Here is a 12,013-nt window from a genome sequence, read left to right on the forward strand (position 1 = left end):
AATGCAGGTGGACAAAAATAGAGGGATTGGAAATGCTATGTAGTGGTTCACACTCATTTCCCAGAATTCTTTCATTGGGTATAGCTGGTTCTATTCATTATTGAACAAATGGAACTGATTTGCTTCATCTCATTGTTGAAGATAGCCACGTCCATCAGAATTGAGCATCATATAGCATTGTTGTTGAAGTGTATAATGATCTTCTGGTGCTACTCACTTTACTCAACATCAGTTTATGTAAGTCCCTCCAGGCTTTTCTGAAATCATCCTGCTGGTCATTTCTTACAGAACAATAATATTCCATAACATTCATATACCATATTTTATTCAGTCATTCTCCAACTGATAGACATCCCTTCAGTTTCCAGTATAGAAACAAAATTCTAATTGTGATGTAGTGCTTGTAAGAGTCAGAGATCTTCTACTAGAAGGAAAGAACTTAAAATGATTGAATAAAAATTGGAGGCAAATCTGACTTCTGACATTTGTGCAAAAAAACAACAACAACAAAGCACAAAAAAAAAATCATGCTTTCAAAGTTCCAATTTCTGGGGCTTGTTTCAGGCTCTGGGTAAAACTCTATATGGATAACTAGCAACTTATAATCTTGCAATCACTCATTGTAATAACTATAATTTCGGGGATTTTTTCTTCCCTTCTTTCAATTCTTTTAAGATTTCATACTTAGATATCTTTAAAATAATTTTTCTCCCCTGTATATATCCTTTTAGTCCAACAAAAGTTCTCATCATTTATTTTTTTTTAATTCTATTTCCACTTCTTTATATGACACATTGGTCCTATCATGGTAGATAATGTGAGAAATGCTAAAAAGTTGGGTTTCCACAGTATTGCAAGCTTTGACATAGTATGGGATAGTGGGTACCACTGACCAAGAGATTTTTAGAATGTGAGAGGTTAAAGAAGATTAGGATTCACAGAACATTTAAGTAATCAATAGAAGCCTTAAGCAAACAAGGAATTGGGGGACTAAGAAAGTACAGGTGGATTAAGCCAATCAGAAAGAATCTTGGAGTTTTGAGAAAACCACAAATTTAAAATAATAACCCAATCCAGCCCAAACTAGTTGGGGTCAGTGACCTGACTAACAAATCACTACTGACCTTGTTTAATAGGCTAATTGGATATTAAACAACATACCCTAGAGGAGGAGTTTTCTGCCATTTTTGAATATGGGATGTATGATGGGGGAGGGGAATATGTTTTATACATATTAAAGGAAAAATATATAATGAGTGTAGCAGAAAGAGTGTAACCTGAATGAAATGGACCAATCTGTTTTCTAAAGAGAGGGGCTGTATCACCGATCAAATATAAAGTTTCCTCCATTTCTGTACTGAGTGCTCTCTCTTCCCTAAGAGGAGTGGCTTCTAGCCAGAAACCTGAAGAGATTCCTTAAGACTCTTCTTTAATAAATTTTCCTTGATATCTGATTTTCAGTGTCAAGAGTGTTATTTCTAACAAGTCCAAATTTGGAGGCTCCATTTTAATTAATGGAGAAGAAAGTATTAAGTTTGTGATAGACAAAAGTAGATTGTAGCACTTTAAGAATGAAAAATTGTGTTAAAATCAGGAGGACGAAGCCTGCATTAAACATCAGAGAGATCAGAAGTCTAAGTTCTTCAGTCATATATTTTTTCAAACATTCAAGTTTACAACATTTTATGGTTTATATGCATATATATGTATATATATATATATATGTTTATATGCATATATATGTATATATATATATAAACTACATAGCTTATAACATTACTCACTTTTACTTACTCCAAATCTTGTCCTTTTAGTCTCTAATATTTGTTTTATGTCTCCTGACACAACCACTTAACACCCAAGTTAAGACTCCCATCATCTCTCCTTTGAATTTTAACAATAGCCTCTTAATTAACCACTACCTCTAGTCTCTGTGTCTCTACCCACAATTCATCCTTCATATAATTGCTAACATAATTTTCCAAGCAGACACAGAAAAACAGGATTCTTGCTCAGAAGTTATGCACCACTATTTGATGGTTTTTCTGTGTATCTTTCAATTTTAAAACTATCTTAAAAGTAGAAATTCACTTGCTTGGCTAGCTACATTGATCAAATTAACTGAGCAATTAATTACAAACAAGCAATTATTATTTAAAATTCCATTCTATCCCTCAGGACATACACAAGGATGCTTCAAAAATAATGAAGCATATTCGATCATATTGCTCTGACTAAAAATATGATAATTAATAATATTTATTGAAAACAAAAAGGAATTGTATTACTAATAAATAATTTTTTAAAAATTTAATCACCTTTATCTCATCCCTTTAAATGTCTTTCATAATGTATGTAACATGTTTGTATAATATATATAGCATAGATATCAATTTATACATATATGCATGTATCAGGGATGTTTTTTAAAAAAAGATAAGATGTTATCAAATAAGTCTGGAAACTAGTGTTTCAGTCAGTGAAACAAAATTCAAACATATTTATATTGTTAAGAATAATTATGCACTTAACAACATACTGCAACTAATGAGACCAAAGATATGATGGGCTAAAGTACACTTAGAGATCCCTAGGGGAGGAAAGACTAGATCTGTTATCCCTTGTAAAATAGGTTATGATTTATAGAAGTGGACAAAATAAAGGTGAGCTTTGCTAGAAGGGAGAAGAGAATAAGAAAAAATGAAAAATAAGCTTGATCTATTTGGAGGAAAATAAAAAGAGTAGGCTGACTACTGCCAAGATCATATACTAAATAATATTGGAAATAAAGTTGTTTTGTTTTTTTGAAACCAGATAAAGTATGTTGAGGGAGCTAGGAGAGTTGTGGACATAATGCCATCACTAGCATCAGAAAGACTCATTTTCCTGAGTTCAAATCTGGGCTCATACATTTACTTGACGTGTGATCCTGGACAAGTCATTTAAGGCTGTTTGTCTCAGTTTCATCATTGGCAAAAATAAGCTATTATCTCTATTATCTTTGTCAAGAAAGCCACATATGGGGTGAGAAGAATTAGCTGGACACGACTGAAACAATTGAACAATAATAACAAGGTTTCTTGAATCAGATATAGCAAGAAAGAGATATTTTAGATTTATTAACAAAAGAGTAAAATGATGAAAAGAAAATGATAATTTAAAAGATCAGATTAATGGTAAGATAGAGAACTTAACAGAGAAGGCAAAAGCTAATGGAGATGTGAAGGGGAAGCCGCTGGAGCACTAAAGATACAAAACATTTATGACTAAGTCTAGTAGAGATGCAATAGAATGTTGTAGATGATTGGTTGGTTGGTTGTATCTGTCCCTCACCCTTGTGAAGGACAAAATGACATCACTATGTTAGTCTTAAGTTAGAGTATGTCTGACTATGACAGATCAAACTATTATGATCCTAAAATGCTCTACCACAGAGATTCTTTTACTTGGGTTATGACCCCATATAAGATAACTTAACTGAATGTGGGGGTTTTGAAATTATGATTTATTATCAGAAAATATTTTATATTTGTATCTATTCTATATATGTATATATCGAAGGTTATGGGTTATGTAAAATTTTTATCAGGAGAAAAAAGATCATGAATGGAAAAAGTTTAAAAAGCCCTGAGAAATCATAAGTTGGACACAATTAGTTCATGGGAGCATTTGGGATGAATTCTCTATATTCTCTACAGTAACATGCAGAAACTGGATCATATAAAAGTGTTAATTGGCATATTAATAAAGTACAGAGAAAATGATAATTCAAGATGGAAATAATGAATCTATTAAAAAAAAACAAACCTTTTTATTAAATTGAAATATAGTCCTGAGCCTGTGAGTCAGTTGATACAAGAACTCACATATCTTGTAATTGTAAGAGTCAGGATTTGAACCCACATCTTTTATTGAAGGCCTTTATCCACTATACCATATTAGGAGAGAAGGGAATAAATTTTTTTTTAATTCAATGACAGCATCATAATTTCATTTGTTTAAACTCAACAATGGACTTTTTTCATTTGATATGAAGAGAATTTTTGATTCTGAACTTAACAATTGATTATCATTTAGCTTTGCTTTTTAAAGCATGATAGCATTGTCCCTGCGATAACAGCTAGCTTGGTTTTTGGGCTTAATATTATGAAAATATATAATTCAAAATTCCTTGATGAAATTTATTTATTCACAGTATTTTTAGGGAATAACTCCCTAATACTTCATATTCTACTATCATAGACTTAAAATAGTCTTAATTCAGTTTTGAGCTTTAATAGCTAAAAACTACATTGAGAATTTTGGGATATCCTATATAAAGTACTTGGGACTCTGTTAAATGCCCCAAGTCTCCACTCCACCTGTTAGCCATTCCGTTGGTTCAGTGAACCAGCTGAGTTTGTCTCCTACTAACAATGCAATGATTATGGAATGTCTGACTTGTCCATATCCAGGTGGTGAGATTGTCCATGGGAAGTACTGGTTGTGGAAAAGTGTGTGGTTTTCCTGGAAAACAAATCCAGGAAATATATTGCTATATAGATTGCTTTTTATGCATCAAGAGAGAATAGTTTTGAACTTCTGCTATATCCATTTCTTAGCCTATATTTAGATCATGAGTAATGGAGTTATTCAAAGTTTACTTACAGGAATATTGTTATTGTTCAAATCATGACTCTGTATCACATAAGAATATTTCAGGGATAATTTTAAAATTAGAGAAGAAAACAAAAATTATTTCTATAAAATTACAATCCTTTATATTAAAAGAAGAGAAGGCAAACTATAGTGGATAGTTAGTCTCATAATTATCAAAATCAGGGTTTAAGTTCTGCCTCTGACCTAAACTTGAGTGTACCACTTAACTCCTTAGTACCCAAACTGCGCTTTAAAATGTTAATTAGTAGAATAGTATTATTTTGCATGTAAAATACTTGCATTGGGAAATAATTTTTATATTACATTTAACATTATAATATATAATACATTACAATAAACAAATTATATAACGAATATGTATTAATATAATATATAATATATAATTGTATAATATATCATTTCACATTGCATAAAACATTTTTGTTCTTTTCTATTGAGCATATTCTCTATAAATACATTTGCAGATCTAAATATACCTCAACTTCTTCCACAAAATAATATTAATAGAATGTAATGCTGAAATTTTAAAATTTCAAATTATATTTAGAGCTAGCAATGGTGTGAAAAATAGTGAATATGTCTTCAAGCCAGAAAGTAAGACAGGCTTAGTATCCAGTATCTGACATATGACTGTATGTCCCATGGAAAACCCTTTCCTATTCAGTGTTCTAAATGATGTGTGGCTGAAAAAAGTATCATGTTGTTGATATTAGGTATTTCTTCACCCAAGAGATTTTTATATCAACAAAATCTCTGACTGCTAACCCTCATTCTAACTCTTTAGTCTGTCTCCATTGAATTGTTCTTTTTGAGTATTTTTTGTTTGTTTTGTACGTTGGAGTGAGAAAAAGATAATAATCTCAAATAATGTTTGTTTCCTCAACAATTATGAAAATATTTGATTTTTTTAGAAATGGTATCAGAAGGATACTAGCTGGATGGCAAGCATACTCAGGATCAGATTAAAACCTAAAAACTCCTTTTTCTTCTAAATCTATTCTATCTTTCCTAAAAGGGATTAGACCATTAACAGAATATTGAGATCAATGAATTGAGAAAATATATTACATCTTTATTGTTTTTGTGTGTGTATTTTAATGGATGAAAGTAACCTTAAAAGATCAGAATAAAATAGTAATGTCAGTGCTTTGATTTGGACAAAAATCCTGTTAAGTCAAGAAGGAAACTTAGCATTATAATTTTCTATTAAATTAAGCAGTTAAGGCTGATATCTCTCAACAACAGGGAAAGGATCTGGAAATAAGGGTGATAGAGTTAACAAGAGGACCACCCCTCAATTTTCCTGCATTGACTCTTGGGAAAGAAATTGATGTGAAATAAGGGAAGAATTTTCTAAGTTTTCAGGGTCATACCCAGTTTGATTCTAATTTTCCTTTTTGGATTTATGTCATAATCCAAAATAGTCTAATTCACATTGCCTTCCATTCCAAAAGATGAGACTTTTTTTTTTAAACATTTCTGGAATAGACACCTCTTTTCTGTGTCCTTTTTTAATGCTCTCTTAAAGGGCCTCACATCCATCTCTACTAATGTCTTTATTGATTTATTGATTCCAGAGTTGATTAGAGACAGTTTCAAGTAGAGTTTTCCAGAGATAATTCAAAATTTCCTCATTCCAAAGATTTCACTTTCTAGTGTGTCAATTCTTAGAATCAGAGTGTTTTCTATATTCACAGCATTAAATCTAAGCTTATTCTTTTTTCTGCCATATGTGAAAATATAATACTTGATCCTGATTAGAGCTATAATATTCTTTGATATCTTTAAAAGCCAAATAAAGCTTTGTTTTATTGCTAGGGCATATAATACATAGTTTATTAATGTTTTCCCAAAGCACTTATTTTGCCCCAAATGTAATTATTTTACCTTTTTCTCTCCCTGGAAAACAACAAAGTAACCTTTATAAATTAGGCTCATAGTAACAGGTAAGAGAATATCAAAATGTGAAGAAGATACATAGTTTTTTTAAATTTATATATGTGTTCTTTAATATTATCAATTCAATGGGTTTCATAAGACATTAATCACTCAAATTACAAGTCATGTATTGTTCTTCATGCTCAAACTAGAGAATTTGTAATGATATCAATAACATTGGTATACCTTTATAACTTGCATAATGAAGTCAAATGAATTCTGATATGAAGTCTTTGTTGAAATCATTGACTTCATCTAACAGTGCCTGATTGGAACTAATTTATAAAGTAAAACAGAACAGAAGCTCTTCCTAGTAAGTATATTCCCCAGGATTTTTTTAGTGTTTGTCCATAATACGGGATTAGCATTTTCTTTCAGAATTTTTTTTTTTCTTTTTCTTTTTTTTTTTTTTTTCTTTTGCATTATTTGAAACCCCTGAGATGATGTCAGTATCTGAAATTTTCTCCCCTGGGTAAATGTCACTATATCCATTTGATGTTCCATTTTGCTCCTCAGTTGACTCTTCACTGGGGGTAGGGGACAGCTTCTCCTTTGTCTAATTTCTGCTGCATTTCCCAAAGCTTTGTAACTGCTTTGTCTATTGACATTATGCTAATGAGATTAAAGTCATGCATGCTGACCAGGTGAAGCATGAAGTTTTGACAGAGATTTTACTTAATGATTTTCTGTCCATAATTCTCTACAAACAGTATACAGACATGATTCATTTGATTGTCAGCAATAAACCCATGCTTCATGACATGTAGATTCCATAATTTCATCACTTCTTTCTCTCCTTCATTGACATCAGAAAATTCTTCAATTTGAGTAATTTTTTTTTCTCTTAAACATTCAGGATCCTTTTCATCTTCACTACCTGCTTCTATTTTGCATTGACATAATGGTAAACAATTATGTCTAGAACCAATTGTGCCCACTGCTGCATGTTCATTGCTGTTTTTCTATGTCTCCATTTTCAGATTCAAAAAATTCAGATATGCTTGCATTGGTATATTTTGGACTATATATGAGAATGTGTATGATAGGTATTCTCTTCACTGGCCCATTACAACTAAAGGAAAATTGAGCTTGACAATGAATATCCTCATATTCTATATAGGAACCATCATACCATTAATTGATAGAAACATCTCTTCTAGCAGCTCTGGATTTATATACATAATTGAAGGTAAATTTACTATGAGAGTTTATAATGTTTGAGTAAATTCTAAAGTTTGTGGTGGTTCAGCATGCACCAACTACAATGTGAGTCATCTCTGGCTTCAATTTGTTGTTTTGTATTGTTATAAAAGAACTAGTAAAATATTTGTAACATTTCTTTGAATCTATTTAAAATATCCTTTTTTGGTTTTTTGGAGATCTGTAGATAAAGATTCTTTCATAACTATATTCTGAGATGATTTAACATTGCTAGGTTTATGTTCTTTTGGAGAATTCTTTCAATTTCTGTTTGCAAGAGTTTTTGCTAAAAGAGCTATATGTTTATCATTGACATCTTCTGTGCAATGAAAAGTGAACTGCAAGGTCCTTTTCCATCAAGAATCATTTCCCATGTTGCTTTTTCTTACTAATAGGACTTTCTTCCATTTTCTGAATGACTATTTTATACTCTCTACCTAGAAGTTTCAACTGTCTGTTTTTGTTTTTATCAAATATAGTAATGTATGCAGCAAAAGTCTTTTGTCCATCTTCAAATTTGAAGTGTTTTGTTTTCTTCTAGTTGGAAGTTATTCATTGACATTTCTATTTTCATTGTTTTGTTCATTGATATTTCATTAAATTTTCTTCTTCCTGGCCAAGTCACTCTAAATAGCATGGAATAAGAATTCACCATGAGGCTGTTATTAGATTCAAATTTATAACTTGCAATAGTAAAAAGATGTATAGTTTCATGATTTGTTTGTTTTAGATTCAGAAATTTTTTATTTGTAACAATTTCTCTTATTTAACAGAGGACAACCTTTCATTTTTTGTGGCACACTTTTACAAGTAGAACATTTAGGATAACAGTACTTTGCTCATTTTCTGAGTTTTATAATAACATGCCATTTGTGTGTGTGTGTGTGTGGTGTGTGTGTGTGTGTGTGTGTGTGTGTGTGTGTGTGTGTGTGTGTGAGAGAGAGAGAGAGAGAGAGAGAGAGAGAAAGACAGAGAGAGACAGAGAGACAGAGAGAGAGACAGAGAGAGACAGAGAGAGACAGAGAGAGAGAGACAGAGAGAGAGAGAAACAGACAGACAGACAGAGAAAGAGAATGAAACCAGTAAATGTAAGCTCTACATGAGCTGTCTGAGGAGCTATGGGATTCTTATTGTCCTTTCATTTTCTTTATTTTCAACAGCATGTCACCAATTTTGCATGTTTTTCTAAAAAGATTTGTTCTGGAGTTTTAGTGAGACATATAAGTAACAGTTCTGTGCAAAAATATTGGTGCTATAAGATTTTGAATAAGAAAAATATATAGATTTGTGTTGGTTTCTTAATTATCTGAACCAATAGTTCTCTGTCAGCCAAGAGTTGCTCCATTTTCAGCTTTATCATAGGCAAAGTAATCTGTTGCCTGAGTGCTAGCTACCACTGCCTCTGAAATCTTGAAGCCTGCCACCAACACTAATGACTACCATTCTTCTGATAGAGTTTTATAACATTAAACTTGACGTTAAATAAGCAAATTTTCTAAATAGTGATTTCATACTGATAATTGTAAGATCACTGATTAGTTAATAAACCATAGATAAAAGTTAAGAAGAGCATGAAGGCAATGCCCAGGAATTAGATCTCTTAATAAATTACATTCATCAAATCAATTTCTGATAGGGTGAACAATTGACTTTTCAGTGTAGTTTACATAGGTTGCATTGATTTACGTTCATTGATTGCTTTCTCATTGTAAATTAATCTTCTCAATTCATACTTCATCATGAACATATTTACTTTCTTGACCTAAACATTTAGGGGACCATTTATGAATGTTTAAAAAAAAAAAGTGAAATGATAACATTCTTGGGCAAAAGAATGAAATGATTGATGAATAAATGATGAGTGAAGAAAAGACTAAAATAAAAGAAAAAATGTCTAATTTTATATGTATAAACACACATATGTATTCTTATATCTATAATCTAATGAGCGCTTGCTCTTAAGAATCTATTTTTTAAAATAAGAGTACTTGAAAAATACATTAGGAGTCTAAATTAAAATTACATTTAAAATGCTAAGATAAGTTATAGTCAATAAAATATTTTTCTTTTTTTTAGGAAGAGCAAACTGTCTTCAGTAATACACTAAAAAAGTCAAAAAATCAAATCTGACCACATTGTAGAGGTGAAATTTATTTGATAATACATTAAAACTATGTAATTAAAAATACTGATATTGTGCAAGTAAGGAAATACTCCTTTGAGAGTTTGACAATTTTTCTAATTTTTTTCTAATTGAAAGGTTTAAAGCCAAAAAAAAAAAAAAAAAAAAAAAATACGTGAGATTTGATAATTTGAGAAATTCTAACAGGTTTTTTTGTTTTTGTTTTTGTTTTTGTTTTTGTTTTGTTTTGCTGAGACAATTGGGGTAAAGTGATTTGCCCAGAAAGCTAGGAAGTGATAAGTGTCTGAGATGGTTATGAACTAAGGTGTTCCTGATTTCAGGACCAGCTTGCTGATACAAAAGGAAGAAAATTGCTTTTTTTCTATGTCTTTTTCCTAATGAGCAATTCAACAGGGATTAATCTCTATTTCCCCCCTGATACTTTATTTCTCTCATTTTCTTATCCACAAATGCATCCTCCACTTTTGAGGGTTTTTGTTGTTGTTGTTGTTGTTTTTGTTTTGCTGAGGCAGTTGGGGTTAAGTGACTTGCCCAGAATAACACAGCTAGGAAGTGTAAGTGTCTGAGACCAGATGTGAACTCAGGTCCTCCAAACTTCAGAGCTGGTGCTCTATCCACTGTACTAAGTAGGGTTTAGTTGGTAGTATTTTCAAATAATACCTTCCAAGTTTTAGGCATTTCTTCAAACCACAGGCATACTAGTGAGTTTGCCATAGTTGCGTTTATAATATGGATACTTGAAGACCAACTGATCAGTTGTTACACCTTTTTAAATCAGCATTTTGAGAACAGTTTTCTCTGAGCTCCCCCGCAGAATCTTAGAGACCTGTTTCATATTCTCAGGACTTTCAGTAATCTCTAAATAGAGTGTTTCTATGCAATGATGTAGTTTTTCATTTTTTCATCTCTCTCTCTCTCTCTCTCTCTCTCTCTCTCTCTCTCTCTCTCTCTCTCTCTCTCTCTCTCCCTCCCCCCTCTCTCTCTTTATCTCTCTCTCTCTGTCTCTCTCTGTCTCTGTTTCTCTCTCTGTGTCTCTGTCTCTGTCTCTCTCTCCCTCCCCTCTCTCTCTGTCTCTCTGTCTCTGTCTCTATCTCTGTCTCTCTCTGTTTCTTTCCTCCTCTCCTACCCTCTCACTTTGTCTCTTTCTGCCTCTGTCTTTCTCTGTCTCTGAGTCTGTCTCTCTGTATCTGTCTTTATCCTCCCTGTCTCCCTCACTCTTTTTTCTTTCTGTCTTGACTCTCCATATTTACAATCTAAAATTTTCCTGTTAATGATGCATATCAGTCATTCCAAAAACTTTAATTCTCTAAAATGTTCAAGATAAGATACAAACTACTCTCAAAGTACTTGAAATCTAACGGAGAAGACAATGTACAAACAAATATACTACCCCCTAGTTCAAAAACAAACAAAGAACACAAAACTAGATACAGAATAAATATAAGATAAATATAGGGGAAGTACTAGAATTAAGAGGGGTTTGAGAAGATTTCCTGCAGATGACAGAATTTTAGTTGGAATCTTGGAATTCATGGAGATTAGTAGTTAATGTGGAAGAGGGAGCATTCTAGGCATATGTGACAGCCAGAAAAAGATGCTTTGACCTGAAAGAAGTATCTCCTCCATGGAAGAGTGCATGTTGAGGGACAAGATATGAAAAGACTAGAAAGTTAGGAAGACATTAGGTTATAAAAGATTTTAAATGCCACACATAATGTTTTGTATATGATCTTAGAGGCACTGGTGAGCCATTTTCTTTATTGAATAAAGAGTTGGTCGACCTTTGTATTAGGAAGACCACTTTAGTGATTGGGTGGATGATGGATTGATGTGGGGAGAGAAAGACATTCATTAATAGTCTATGATATTAGTTCAGACACATGAGATAAAAATAATTTGAATTACAGTGATGGCAATGTTAGAGGAGAGAAGTGGGTATAAGAGAAAGATATTGAAAAATAAAATCTCTAGGCTTTGGCAACAGACTGGATATGAGGGTATGAGGGATTATGATGAATCCAAGATGATTCTACATTGTTAGATTGAGGCAATGGTAGGATGGTGTGTCCTTCT

The 12,013-nt window shown here is 32.1% G+C and overlaps 1 pseudogene; it reads right to left on the minus strand.

Annotated features, from left to right (window-relative positions):
• Nucleotides 1-6,958: 6,958 nt before the first annotated feature.
• Nucleotides 6,959-10,654, minus strand: LOC141561909 (polycomb protein SUZ12 pseudogene; annotated as a pseudogene).
• Between the last annotated feature and the right edge of the window lie 1,359 nt (nucleotides 10,655-12,013).

Source organism: Sminthopsis crassicaudata, chromosome 3, assembly GCF_048593235.1.
Source record: "Sminthopsis crassicaudata isolate SCR6 chromosome 3, ASM4859323v1, whole genome shotgun sequence".
NCBI classification, from domain to species: Eukaryota; Metazoa; Chordata; class Mammalia; order Dasyuromorphia; family Dasyuridae; genus Sminthopsis; species Sminthopsis crassicaudata.